The 12,573-nt window shown below is 36.4% G+C and overlaps 1 protein-coding gene across 1 annotated transcript in view; it reads right to left on the bottom strand.

Moving 5' to 3' along the window:
* The window catches only part of LOC113239548 (guanylate cyclase 2G-like), a 98,343-nt gene extending 87,100 nt beyond the window's left edge, over nucleotides 1-11,243 (bottom strand). Inside the window, exon 1 of the mRNA XM_026476608.1 lies at nucleotides 11,073-11,243. The gene's annotated coding sequence lies outside the window, so the exon portion shown is untranslated. The remainder of the gene's footprint in view (nucleotides 1-11,072) is intronic.
* Nucleotides 11,244-12,573: the final 1,330 nt, after the last annotated feature.

The following is a 12,573-nucleotide window of genomic DNA, read 5'->3' as shown; positions in this document are numbered from 1 at the left end:
AGTTGCCCTGCAGGAGACGTGGTTACTTCCCCAGGATATTCCATTATTAAGCACTGTTAGCAAAGATTTTGAATATACTGGCAAGTAAGCGGAAATCTTGTATTCGTACATTTTCATTGTATGCAATTAAGTCAAATTTGGCACTATTTAAAAGTTATTTTACGATTTTCCGTCAATTAAGTTATTGAAATGTTTAAAATTCCATTTAAAAATTGCAATAACATTCATACCAATAATTATTTTTTTTCTTTAAAGTTGGGAACCCAAACAAAAATTTTCAAAAAGCTCTCAATAGTTAATAATATTTATTTATTCACAAGTGGGTATATAGCTTTTATATAACAAATAATTATAAAACAGAAAATATAATAAAATTTAAACGAAGTTTTGTTAAAAATGCAACAAAGTCTAAAAAAAGTTAGTCACGGAGTAACTTTTTTGAATTGCTTATTTTTACAGATGAGACCGCCATTTGCATGGCAAATGGCACGTCATGATACGAGTTTGCTATGAAAGAAATCGTGAACGGATTTCGAATGGGGAACGTAAACTACATGGACAGTGAATTGTTTTTGTGAGGTCATACTACGAATTTGACAGGCAATCCAACTTACAGGTTTAATAAGATTGCTCTAAGAGCTCATAGTAGGCCCCCTGGAATGCAGTAGTCCTAGTTTAGCTGCTATCAAAGCTATTTCTGGTGGTCGCTCTGTAATATTCTTTTCTGTGAGGTTTTGAGTGAGATTAGTGCGATAGAAGAAAGTAGTAATGTTGAGTCCATATTCATCTTAGGAAACTTTGATGCACATCCACAGGAGACCTTCTATAGGGAACTTTCTAACTTTTCTTCTGATCAATCGTGGCTGTGTGCAGACGTAAAAAATCTGGGACATTCTTGAAATGTATATGCATTCATTTGTGAAAAATCGGGTAGTAGAAGGTGGTTAGACCACTGTATTGTTTCCCTCTCAGCAACAATTACCAAAATAGGCATATTATATGAGGATGTGTACATCTCGGACCATCTGTGTGCAGCCATACTTAGGCTGGTGACTAGTGAATTCACTTCTGACGCTGTTTTATGGGGAGAGAGAAGTCATGAACAAATTAATAAGTATCATAGTAATATATAAGTATATATTACTTACTATACTTTTCGTGACATAAGTTTTCCGCAAGAGTTTGTGCGGAGTTTTTTGGATGCGGTCAAGGGCTGTGTGGCTTGACAGAGCACAGGTCTGTTCTGAACAGGTTGTATAGCGTTATAGTAGATACAATGACTGACTGATTAAATGCAAGACTTGGTTGCTGAGTAACAAACCCAATTCTGGCGAAATTTACGAGCAAATGTGAAACTCGTAAAATCTTTAAGGCCCGTCTCAAGTGGTGTCAGAAAAACCAGGACCAGCTAATAATGGATAAAATAGCAAAAGAGCGTGCATCAAAAGATTTTAAGGCCTTCTGGAAATCGACTGGTAAACTAAATATTAGGCCTGCAACCACCTTCCCCTCCCCCCGTGATCGTGGAGGGTAAGAGTGACCAAAAAGAGATAGCACAGCTGTTCGTGGGACATTTTAAAGTTAACTCTCCCTTCGAGCTTTCCTCTGGGGTAATCGATGCTGAGTTCTGTTCTCGGGGTGATGAGCCTCTCTTACATATGTTTGTGGACCAGGTGCTTAATACAATTAAGGGTATGATGAGAGGCAAGTCTCCCGGCGACGATGGGCTCAGCGTCGAGCATCTCAATTACGCGGGGAACCACTTGCCAGGTCTCCTAACCAAGTTCTTCTCAATGTGTCTTACTCATGCATATCTGCCTGATGGCCTTATGAAGATGATTATAGTTCCGATTGTGAAAAACAGGACAGGAGACATATCGGACAAGGGGAACTACCGTCCAATCTCCCTAGCCACTACAATAGCAAAGGTACTGGACAGAATGCTTGATTCTATTCTAAACAGTTAGCGCAATCTTAGCACTGAAACATACTGTCCTGTACTACACTAATCGCAGGACGGGACAAACAAGTCGTGAGCTTGATGGTAAGGTATACGCCTGTCCATAACAGTTACAGTGCCACTCAGAGCTTTAAATTGCAAAGATCTGAGGGGCACTGCCACTGCGCCTGACACCCTGAGACGTAAGTTGACAAGTCCCATGATATTTCACCAGCACCCTTACCCTTCAAAACCGGAACACAGTAATGCTGTGATTACTGCTTGGCGGCAGAAATAGGTAAGGTGGCAGCACTACCCTAGACAAACTCTTTCACAAGGAGCTCTACCGCTCTCTACTATTTATTGTATACTACTGCGTTATTGGTAGGTACAGTCACCAAAGTAATGTTATAAAGTGTAGGTAGTGTTAGGTAGTGCCCTCGCTGACGCATATGGTTTGGCGTGCGGGGTTGGGGGGGGGGGGGTAAGCTACACCTCGCTCTTCAACCTATATGTAAGTGATCTCATTGTTGGGCTTAGCGGCATGCGTGTCGGTTGCCGCGTGAATGGTGTTTGTGTTAACAACATCAGCTACGCTGACGACATAGTGCTGCTGGTCAGACAGCGAAGTCGGTCGAAGAGATGCTGAAGGTCTGTGCTGACTACGCTGCTGCTCATGGTCTCCACTATGAAATTGAAAAGTGTGAATATATTGTTTTTAAGGCCGCCGGTAATAATCTTAAGGAATTCCCAAAAATAACCCTTAACGACAGGAACATTAAAAGAGTAACTTCTTTTAAATATCTAGGTCATTACGTTACCGACGACCTTAAGGGCAATGCCGACATTGAAAGAGAGCGTAGGGTTCTAGCGGAAAGAGGTAATATGTGGAGCCGTAGGTTTTCTCGGTGTACAGAAGAAGTAAAAATAACGCCTTTTAAAATTTACTACCAAAATTTCTACACCGTGAGCCTATGAGTTGACCACACCAAACTGCCGCTGAAGACCCTACGTGTACAGTACAATAATATTTTTCGGACGATATTGGGACTGCCTCGTTTCTGTAGTGCATCGGGGATGCTTGAAGAGTATGAGACGGAGAGTTTCGCTGCCATCCTCCGGAAAAAGACAGCATCTCTGATGCGATGAGTGCGGGACAACCCCAACAGCATCCTACAAACTGTAGCTGGTAGGATTACCTCTCCCATTATTACTAACAAATTATGGAACTCGTTGTCCGAAATAAAAGAATTTTAATTTTTAATTTTAATTTAATTAAACACAATATAGAAAACTACTAAAGGCAGATTTCGTGGTAGATGCAATCGATGTTTCTTTGAAATCAAAGCAAAAGCAGCGCAGCGCCTCCTACCGCCGCCTACCGTCGCCGACGCAGCGCGGTGTCTCTCTTTTGATAGAAGCAATATATACTTTATATATTTAGTAGATAGTGTGTTCTATATTATAATGCATATTATAAAGTGCACCCGGCGCAGCTCGACGTCTCCTGCGGCCGCTTGCTGCATCTACTTGATGGATGGACGACCACTCAGTCGTGCTTAAGGAATTTGTAGATTATACATGCAAATAATATTGTATGGATGAGAAAGTCCCGGGTTTCATTACCGGTAGAACCAATTTCGGAAATGTACTTTTCTAAAGTGTTTTTGGTCTAGGTGTTTAATCTGCTGTTAGGTGGTTTCCATCTGTTTTGTCGGAGCCAACATATAGCGCCGCGAAGATTTTGTATACATGTTTGGTTAGGTAGTATTTCGATTTATCTGTCTGGATTTTATTAAGTGCATGTTCAGTAACGATCAAAGTCACTAAATAAATAAAGAGTTAATAAATCTATTGTAAAAAATCCAAAATTTACCACTGGCGTTTAATTTTTCGACTATTTCATCTCATATTTTGTTCTTCAAAAACAGTACTGTACTAAAAAACCGATCTCAAAAGTCATTCGTCCTCTAGCTTGCCACCAAATCAAATTTAAATGAGACCACATCTGAGGTACCCTCTTTCCTATAAAAAAGAATCATCAGAATTGGTTCACAAAGCGTTTTGATATATAATATTGAAATTTCAATCAATGTGCTGCCATCTAGCGTTTAGTAATAGCTAAACGACAACGAACGATTATTGACTACGAGTAGCGTGGAAAATTCGATATCTTTGTTTTTAAAAGTCGTGACCATATTGCAGCGATATGAGGTTTACTTTCGTTTCTTGTAAAAATTAAAATATTACGATGTCGAGTTCTGAGGTTTTCGCGATTGTTACGCATAGGAAATGAAACTATTTTTCCGGATTTAAATCGCGTATTTCTGTTTTTTCAAACAAACCGACGTTTCGGGCCCTTTGCAAGTCCCATGGGACCTGCGCGATTTAAATCCGGAAAAATTGTTTCATTTCCTAATATTACGATGAACAGAAAATTGAAAATTTTCAAATGGTTTATGCATAATATTGTACGACTATCATTTTTGCACTCCAAAGTAGTAAAATAAAGCATTTTTAAGACATTCATCGCCGTTCTTGATTCAGAATGAGGATGTATACAATGCGTACATTGCGGTAAGTACAGAGAGAGTGAAATTAAACAACTAGCAGTTGCCATCGCTATATTAAACAATTAGCTGGTGCCACCGCTATATTAAGCAACTAGCAGTTGCCACCGCTATATTAAGCAACTAGCAGTTGCCACTGCTATATTAAACAACTAGCTATTGCCACCGCTATATTAAACAACTAGCAGTTGCCACCACTATATTAAACAACTAGCAGTTTCCACCGCTATATTAAACAACTAGCTATTGCCACCACTATATTAAACAACTAGCAGTTGCCACCGCTATATTAAACAACTATCTATTGCCCGCGACTTCGTCTGCGTAGAACAAGTACTTCGGCAGCCTACTGTACTATACTAGTTTTCATAATTTATTGGAACTTGTAGCACGCAACTGTAGATTTAATGTAGTCTGGCTATAGCTATCCACCAATATCCACCATCAACTATCCAACCTAACTTATATATTACGACATCATATTGTAATAATTTCCTGCTGTCTGTTATTATTGAACAATACAATATTAAGCTAGATATTGGTTCACCACAAGTAGTAATATTACGTCTATCACGACTGTCACATCATCAAGTCTATAGTGTCTGTTACGCTTCTGCCGCCTGTCATGTCGATCAGAAATATTCGGATACAATGTAATTTGATCATAGACCATTTCGTTCCTGCCTACCACGTCAAGCTAAAGGAAGACATGACTTGCGGTTGCGATTGCTAAAACAATATATTTTTTTAAATTCTCGCGCAAAAAAGGGGAATTATAAGTTTGAATCCTATATTTGTGTATGTGTTTTTATATCTGCTTGGAGCGACCGTCGCCTAGAAGTGATCTCAAAGCGCTTTTTATTTATTGGACGGCTGGTTTAACTTGGGATGTTAGACGAGCGTCTGCTCATTATCAGCTCTTTTCTCTGCTAGTGTAAAGATCTCAGCAATGAATCGGTCGGGAAATTTCATCTTTTCTTAATTTAATCTTTTATATTATGTACTTTTATATACATGTATATATAACCTAACCTAACTTATATATTACGAACATGTCTATTATTATTGAACAATACGCTATTAAACTAGATATTGGTTCACCACAAGTAATGTATCTTTGCATCGTTCTATAACATTATTTCTATTTGTCCGGCGACGACTAACTGTTTACACTTCGATACGGAAGAAATTTGGTCATGAATCATGAACATAACGTATAGTTGCTTGTCGATATTTATTAACGGGAAATTTGCGTTGGATTATGACTTTCGTGAATCAATATGGAACTTACCATCGTGGTTTTTCGGTAATACTAAATACTGCGATCTTAATTCATATTTCAAACTTCGACAAGTTGTAATTTATCAATGTTACTGAATAAACTCTAAGCGCGGGCGAAAGTTCAAGTTCATATTGCGTGCGGGTTCCTTCAAGTTCACCCCAGTTCAAGTTCAATAGCGCGGCACATCCCCCGTAATGAGGTCAGGGTTTAGGGTATTGAATTCTAACACACCCTTCTGCTAATATGGATTCATTTTGTATACGACGTGTTGTGGTTTTAGTTCTGGTATATTTGTTAAAATTACATCGGTTTTTAGTGTCTTACAGGTTCTGTTGGGTTTTAAAACTCAGATTTTGGTTTCACAGATAATCTATTTCGCGTTTAGGTTACATTTATTTAAAATAACGCTTTATGCACACACTGACTTGTTGGGACAATGCTGATCGCCGCGCCACCTTTAGCGAAGTCTACTTGGATGGTATTCTATTAAGTATTTAAGTCAAAATGACAGGTCTTTTATGCCTTTTAAAACTTTCGGCAAAAATTTAAATAATCATTGTTTTTCATTCATTTCTTGGTTAACTTTAACATTCTTCATATATACGTAATTCCGGTTCAAAAGGTATGTGGCTATATCGTATAGACTATTCGCGTTATTACATTTTAGTAACTTGAATATATTTATACGCGGATATCCTGAGATGACGGGCGCTCAAGATATCGCATACCCCGGATTGGGCCATTGACGGCCAATACGGCGGATGCTCAAGATGGCTTCCGCTAAAAGACGGCTGGCACTTTAAATAAAAAATGTTCTAAAATAGTAGTCGCTTAAGTTGGTATATGCGCAAAATGCGAACGCCAAGATGGCGGACACCTCAATTTGACGGACGCCCCAAAATGGTGGACACTCGAAATGGCGGACAACAATTTCTCGTAATCCAATTCATTTACGTAATGATTACCTTTGAAACTAATCGAAATTTCGCTTGAATGCTACATAATTTACTATTCAATTTCAAGCTACGTTTATAGTAGTTGTCTAAATCTTTTCCATCCATAACACTATAGCTTCCACGTAACTGTAAGTAAATACTCCATAATGAATTAGTTTATTCATCGGGTCTTGATGTCAATAAACTTGGCGAAAACCAGCAATAAAAACTTTACTTTTTACTTTTGGTGAAAAAAAAACAACTTCAGACAATTTTGTCAGAATATTCTTTCTGTAATTTATTTTTTCCAATCTTGTTCACAATTAAGTCCAAAAAGAGAAAGTAGACAGTAGACTAATTACATTTTCACGTCTGTTAAAATATTATCAGTTTTGGCTTCCATTGTAAGCTTTACATTGGAATGTTAAAGATTTTGAAGATGTTAAATATTAACCAACATATAAATATATAAGAAAATCTTATTTTTTTATATGTCGGTTAATATTTAACATCCGCATTATATTTAGTGCATATATTTTTAATAAATTTCTAACCCTTGTTTTTTGTGTAGTTGTCATTATAAATATATAATAAAATAAAATTTCTAATAATATTATTTTGCCGTTTTGAGAACGGTTCCATGACATTATCAAAGCTGAGCTTCTACTTATACGTACAATGAAAGTAGTTCCGACAATTTCCGATTACGCAAACTGCAACACATTTATCACGGAATAAGCCGCGTGTTGTATAACGCTATAACATGCTTGCTTCACGAGAGTTTAACCCTTCCCTAAGGTCACAAGTCATTGATCTTTCATGTGACCGACTTCTAAATAAGCTGTTCCAAACACATTTCGGTTGATGTCTTTACCTTGTTCGTATAGGTTTTATCGCTAGCCATTTGTGTCTCGTATTATTATTGTTTTAACCTTTATATTAACGTTGAAACGTTGGGCGTCTAATACTAATTAGGAACACATGTTTATTTTAATGTAATTTTAAGATTTCTTTTTACCGCGTGCGTTTCTTATGTTAATAGCTTTGAAAATGATCGGCAATCTTTTTTACATTCGTTATTTTAGGCTTCAGAATATTTTAATCACTAAATTAATATTTTAATCGTCGTTTAGCCGCTGTCTGAATCTTCGTTTCGGTTTAGATTACATTTATACTTGGTAAGTAGTTACAAATGTATACCGAACGTCCACCGTTATGGCCGTCCCTGTTCTTAAGGTTCCCTTAAATTGCCGCAGTATCGCTATTTTATCTTCTACGTGATAAGGTTACATTTCTTTAAACAAAAAAATTAAAAAGTAGATACGGCACGCGGCGCCGCGCTGCACCGCGCGCTCTTTTTAGAAATGCAATATAATATAGAGCATATTCTTTACTCAATAAAATACAAATTTCTTTATTTGCAGAATCACCCAGCACATACTGTTGGCGGCAGCTTCTGCTGCCACGGGCTATACAGTTTGTTACATTGCTTTTCAACATTAAGATATATTTCTTTGAAAAACAAACAGCGGCTAAACGACGTCGAGCTTCATCACCGCTCTTTAGGGGTAGCAATGCAATGCAGGATATAATCGCAGCAAATATAAGTGCAAAAAGAAAGTTACTAATTATCTTCAAAAGATGAATTATGAGGGTACCGAAGCTCTCCTAACTATCATCAGTTAAGATCAATTTGTACAATTATACCAATTTCTAAGTTTTACTTACCTAACAAAATCAACACAAAACACACATGCGTATGTACACGCACACACACACCCGCACGCACGCACGCACACTCAAAATTAGTTGTTTAATATAAGTTTATTATATTAGTCAAACAATCATATTCATAGAGTAAATTATACACTTGAAAACGTTACTTTTGAAAGCTTAAATGCTATGGAATTCACTTTGAATGTAATTTATATGGAATCTGGAGTCATGTCATCTTTTCATGCTTAGTCTGTCACATAGTGTTCAATTTTGTAATAATACAGTTGAATTAAAATTTTAATGTAATTTTTAAATTCAGGAAATGATATATATTCATATCATTTCATATCAGATAAGATTATGATTTCCGTCATTAAGTTCTCCGGAATCATATTGTAAAAACATATAGAGTGCCCCATAAAAGGGTCGTTTGCCATGATTAAGCGAAATCGTGGTACCAGGAGTTTGGACTTGGCTCTAAGGTTAATATAATATACTGTTTAATGTAATCTCTCTTATCTTTCTATTATCCACTTGTGTTAGGACCTAGTTTAGGCTCAAATCTCCCACAAATGTAACAATTACCTTATTGTTAATATGTGTCATTTAGCTTTGTGAGGAGAAATAAATAATTTTATATTGTATTGTATTTGTATTAATGTACAATTTCGTTTTTACTTAGTATAACGAAGTTCTGTATTGCAATGCTATCTTTAAAATTTGCGCTATGTAACCCGACATCGCTCAGCTTCTGTCTGCCTTTCAAAGAAATATGCCTAATACATATATATTTTTACTGTTGAGAAGCTAAGTCGCACAATGCATGGCCAGTGATAGTCATAGCTGCCGACTACAAAATGCGCCACGCATTTTTACGTCTTTGTTATGTTGTATTCAAAATTATACGTTTATGTATATATGTCTTTTTTATTTTATTTTTTAAGTTACGACTGTTCTTGGTAGTTATAATTTTCGGGGATATGCGTATACTTGTGAATTAATTTTCGGTTGCGTCCTTTACTTTTTCTACGTTATTTATGGTTACTTTAATTTATTTTATGTTGATCTGTTATATGACGTTTTTGGGGTATTATTACGTTCTAAAAGTATGAAAAGCTGCGTTTTCGGTGTTCCTACAGAAAATTGGTGAAATGGAACATTAGCGATTCTTTAGAGTTTAGCGACGTAGTTCATTACTATTTGTCCGTGATATAATTTATAAAAGTAGATAAAAATACTGTCAGTAACGGTATAGGTAATCAGATGCTTAATCGATTTATTTACTTATACATACACGTATAATTTCGCAATCGCCAAGACAAAACAGCGCAAGAGACATAAAAATACTAAAAAGTCTTATATGATGGCTCGGTTTATAGATTTATTTATTTTTCTTTAAATTCGCCAAGAAAAAATCCAGGTAACCCCTCAACTCACACTGCCGCAGAGTCGAAGCGTCGCGATGCGTCATGTTTTTCGCCTAAAGCAGCATTCATCTCTATTTTCCAATTATTAAGGTACAAATTTGTGTTAAGCAAATACGGAGTCAAACGTCGCCGCGCGTTACTTGAGCGCAGTGAGGCACCACACTGTGATCCGCGCGTGACGACGCGCGTCATCAGGCGTTGTCGTTGGTAAACAGAACGCGACGCGACGCTTCGACTCTGCGCCAGTGTGAGTTGAGCCTTAATGAAGTCAGCCAGATATTTTTTTTACAATTATTAATACAAAGGTTTTTTTTTAAATATTAATAATATTTGCTGTCTCAGACTTCAACACTCGGTCTCATTTTTTCCCCTATTAAATAGATTATCTTTTTCGACAAGACATGACAAATTATCTCGTTCTGAATACAATAGAAATCAATGTTGAAAAAGATCTCGCCAGTGCTTTGTTATTTGCAAGCCACAAAATCACGTTCGCATTGTGTACAATGGACCTCGTGTAGTCATTAATATATACTACCCTCCAGCTAATTTCCGAATCGACTATTGAAAATACGTACAAAGTAACGACGTTTGTAATTCGGTACCTTAAACGGAATAACGGAGAAGAATACCAACATATATTTTTTAATAAACAAAAAATATATCGATCCTAATATTACAGAAATAACATTGCAAATTCCAATATTTTAAGGTATAAAACGACGAAAACGCTCGTATACATTAAAAGATGCTCATTGCTGTAAAACGCCCAGTATGCCGTGGAATAAAGTCGTACACAACGCTGTAAGTAAACAAACAATACGCAAAGGATAAAAGGCCGCAGTTTAACGAATCAGCGCCCCAGAGATCGTTGACGCACATCCGCCCGACACGAGCACACCGCGCGCTGAAAGTTTTAAACATGTGCTTGGCCAATACAATTCACACCTTTTTTAATATGTTAAGTATATAGCAATTCAAACCTCCAAATTTTTATGGAAATTGAAACTTTTGTTGGCCAACCACACATTTGAAAAATAATAATAATAAGAGAAACATAATAATCAAAGGAAAAGTAAATGATAATGTAGCAAATCATTTTAAAAAAGCCAATAAAGTAAAGCACCCAAATGAGAAATAAAAAAAAAATAAAAATATTAAATAAAAGTAAAAAATTTACAAACTTCTAAAACTAGAACTTACCGTTAGTTATGTGCAAAGTTGTGCAGCACAGACAACCTATGGCTCCGTCGTTGCGAAACTTGAAGTTATAGTGTTTTTCTAAAAAGTCTCCTTTGTTTCGTTTTTACAACACTAGATTTTTTTCACTTGCACTGTGTTCACGTGCACTTCGCGAGAAGGTTTCAGGACCGACTGGCGTAACGCTCCAAGTTAGGATGCTAAGTGATGACTGAAAGCTATGATCGATGAGAAGACTGAGTTTTTGCGGGGTGGAGGGGATGGCTCTGGGGGTGAGTACGTTCGGGTCTCTGCGCTTCCATTGGCTGATGATCGGCCAATCCTGACTAGAAACGAAGCGCTTCAAGAATCCTTAACGCGCCAACAACCTGTCGATTTGAAAATGTGAATTTTATCAAAAACCGACGGCAAGTTACAGTATTAAATAATGTTCTCCTTTACTTTCCTTTTAGTTTTCATTACAGTACTCTAATACCATCGAGATGTGGTCACGGTGGTGTCGCTGTATTTGTACCAAATAATAATATAAGGGCTTTAATTAGTATTATTGATTAATTTGATTAATATCTTACTTTTTATACCAAATTTTCAATCAAGTACTAATTTAAAGTTACTATTGCGTAGACAATTTGTATCTACGAAAACCACTACGATATTTGTCGTAGCACACGTTTCGTAGCACCCGTTGCGTAGCGCGATGCCGCCGATGACAAAGTAGCAGATTAGAGCTACGGTTCGAGTGATTACGCATTACAATGAGAGGTGGGCGTTTATACGAAAAGCACTTCAAAAGTCTGTTTTTTTAAATAAGCGCATATGCACGGTTTTCATTTTAAGCGTAAGCGTTAGTCACTGGTCAGTTCTATAGATACTCAACAATTTCATTTTTTACAACGTGGCTAAGGTTCAAGTAGCACCATCTATGTTTCCTAAACAAATTAATTCAACACAACGTTGCAAACCATTTTAAACATAAAGTCTATGCGCTTAAACGTTTTTCTAAGCGTCCAACTAAAAAGGGTTGAAGTGACAAGCGCTTTACAAGTATTTTAAACTTACGTTTTAACGTTAAAAAATACGCAGTTTTTTCATTTCAACGGTTAACAACTACAAAAGTTAAACAAGTTATGTTTTTGAACGCTTTTAAACGACAATGAACAAAATGTTATTATAAAAATGTTATGTCATAAATAAAAATATAACTCGTTTTTACAAAAAAACTTGCTGATCTTAAAACTTTTAGTGGTCTACACTCTTGCGTTTCGCTATCAACACAACGTTGCAAGTTTTTTTTAACATAAATATAATGCGCTTAAAAGTTTTCTAAACGATTTTGTTAGCTTCAAACTAAAAAAACGTTTAAGTGAAAAAGCGCACGCTTTTTTTTAAAAAGCCATATTTATAGGTATAAAAATAGGTTAAAAAATAAGCATAGAACCTAAGAACTCGATAAATAAGCATAGGTTTAAAAAAATAAGCAGTTTTTCCCATCTCTAATTACTCA

The sequence above is a fragment of the Hyposmocoma kahamanoa genome, unplaced genomic scaffold (genome assembly GCF_003589595.1).
Source record: "Hyposmocoma kahamanoa isolate Upper Pololo Valley unplaced genomic scaffold, ASM358959v1 99879, whole genome shotgun sequence".
Taxonomy (NCBI): Eukaryota; Metazoa; Arthropoda; class Insecta; order Lepidoptera; family Cosmopterigidae; genus Hyposmocoma; species Hyposmocoma kahamanoa.
This window is presented reverse-complemented; position numbering and strand designations above follow the sequence as displayed.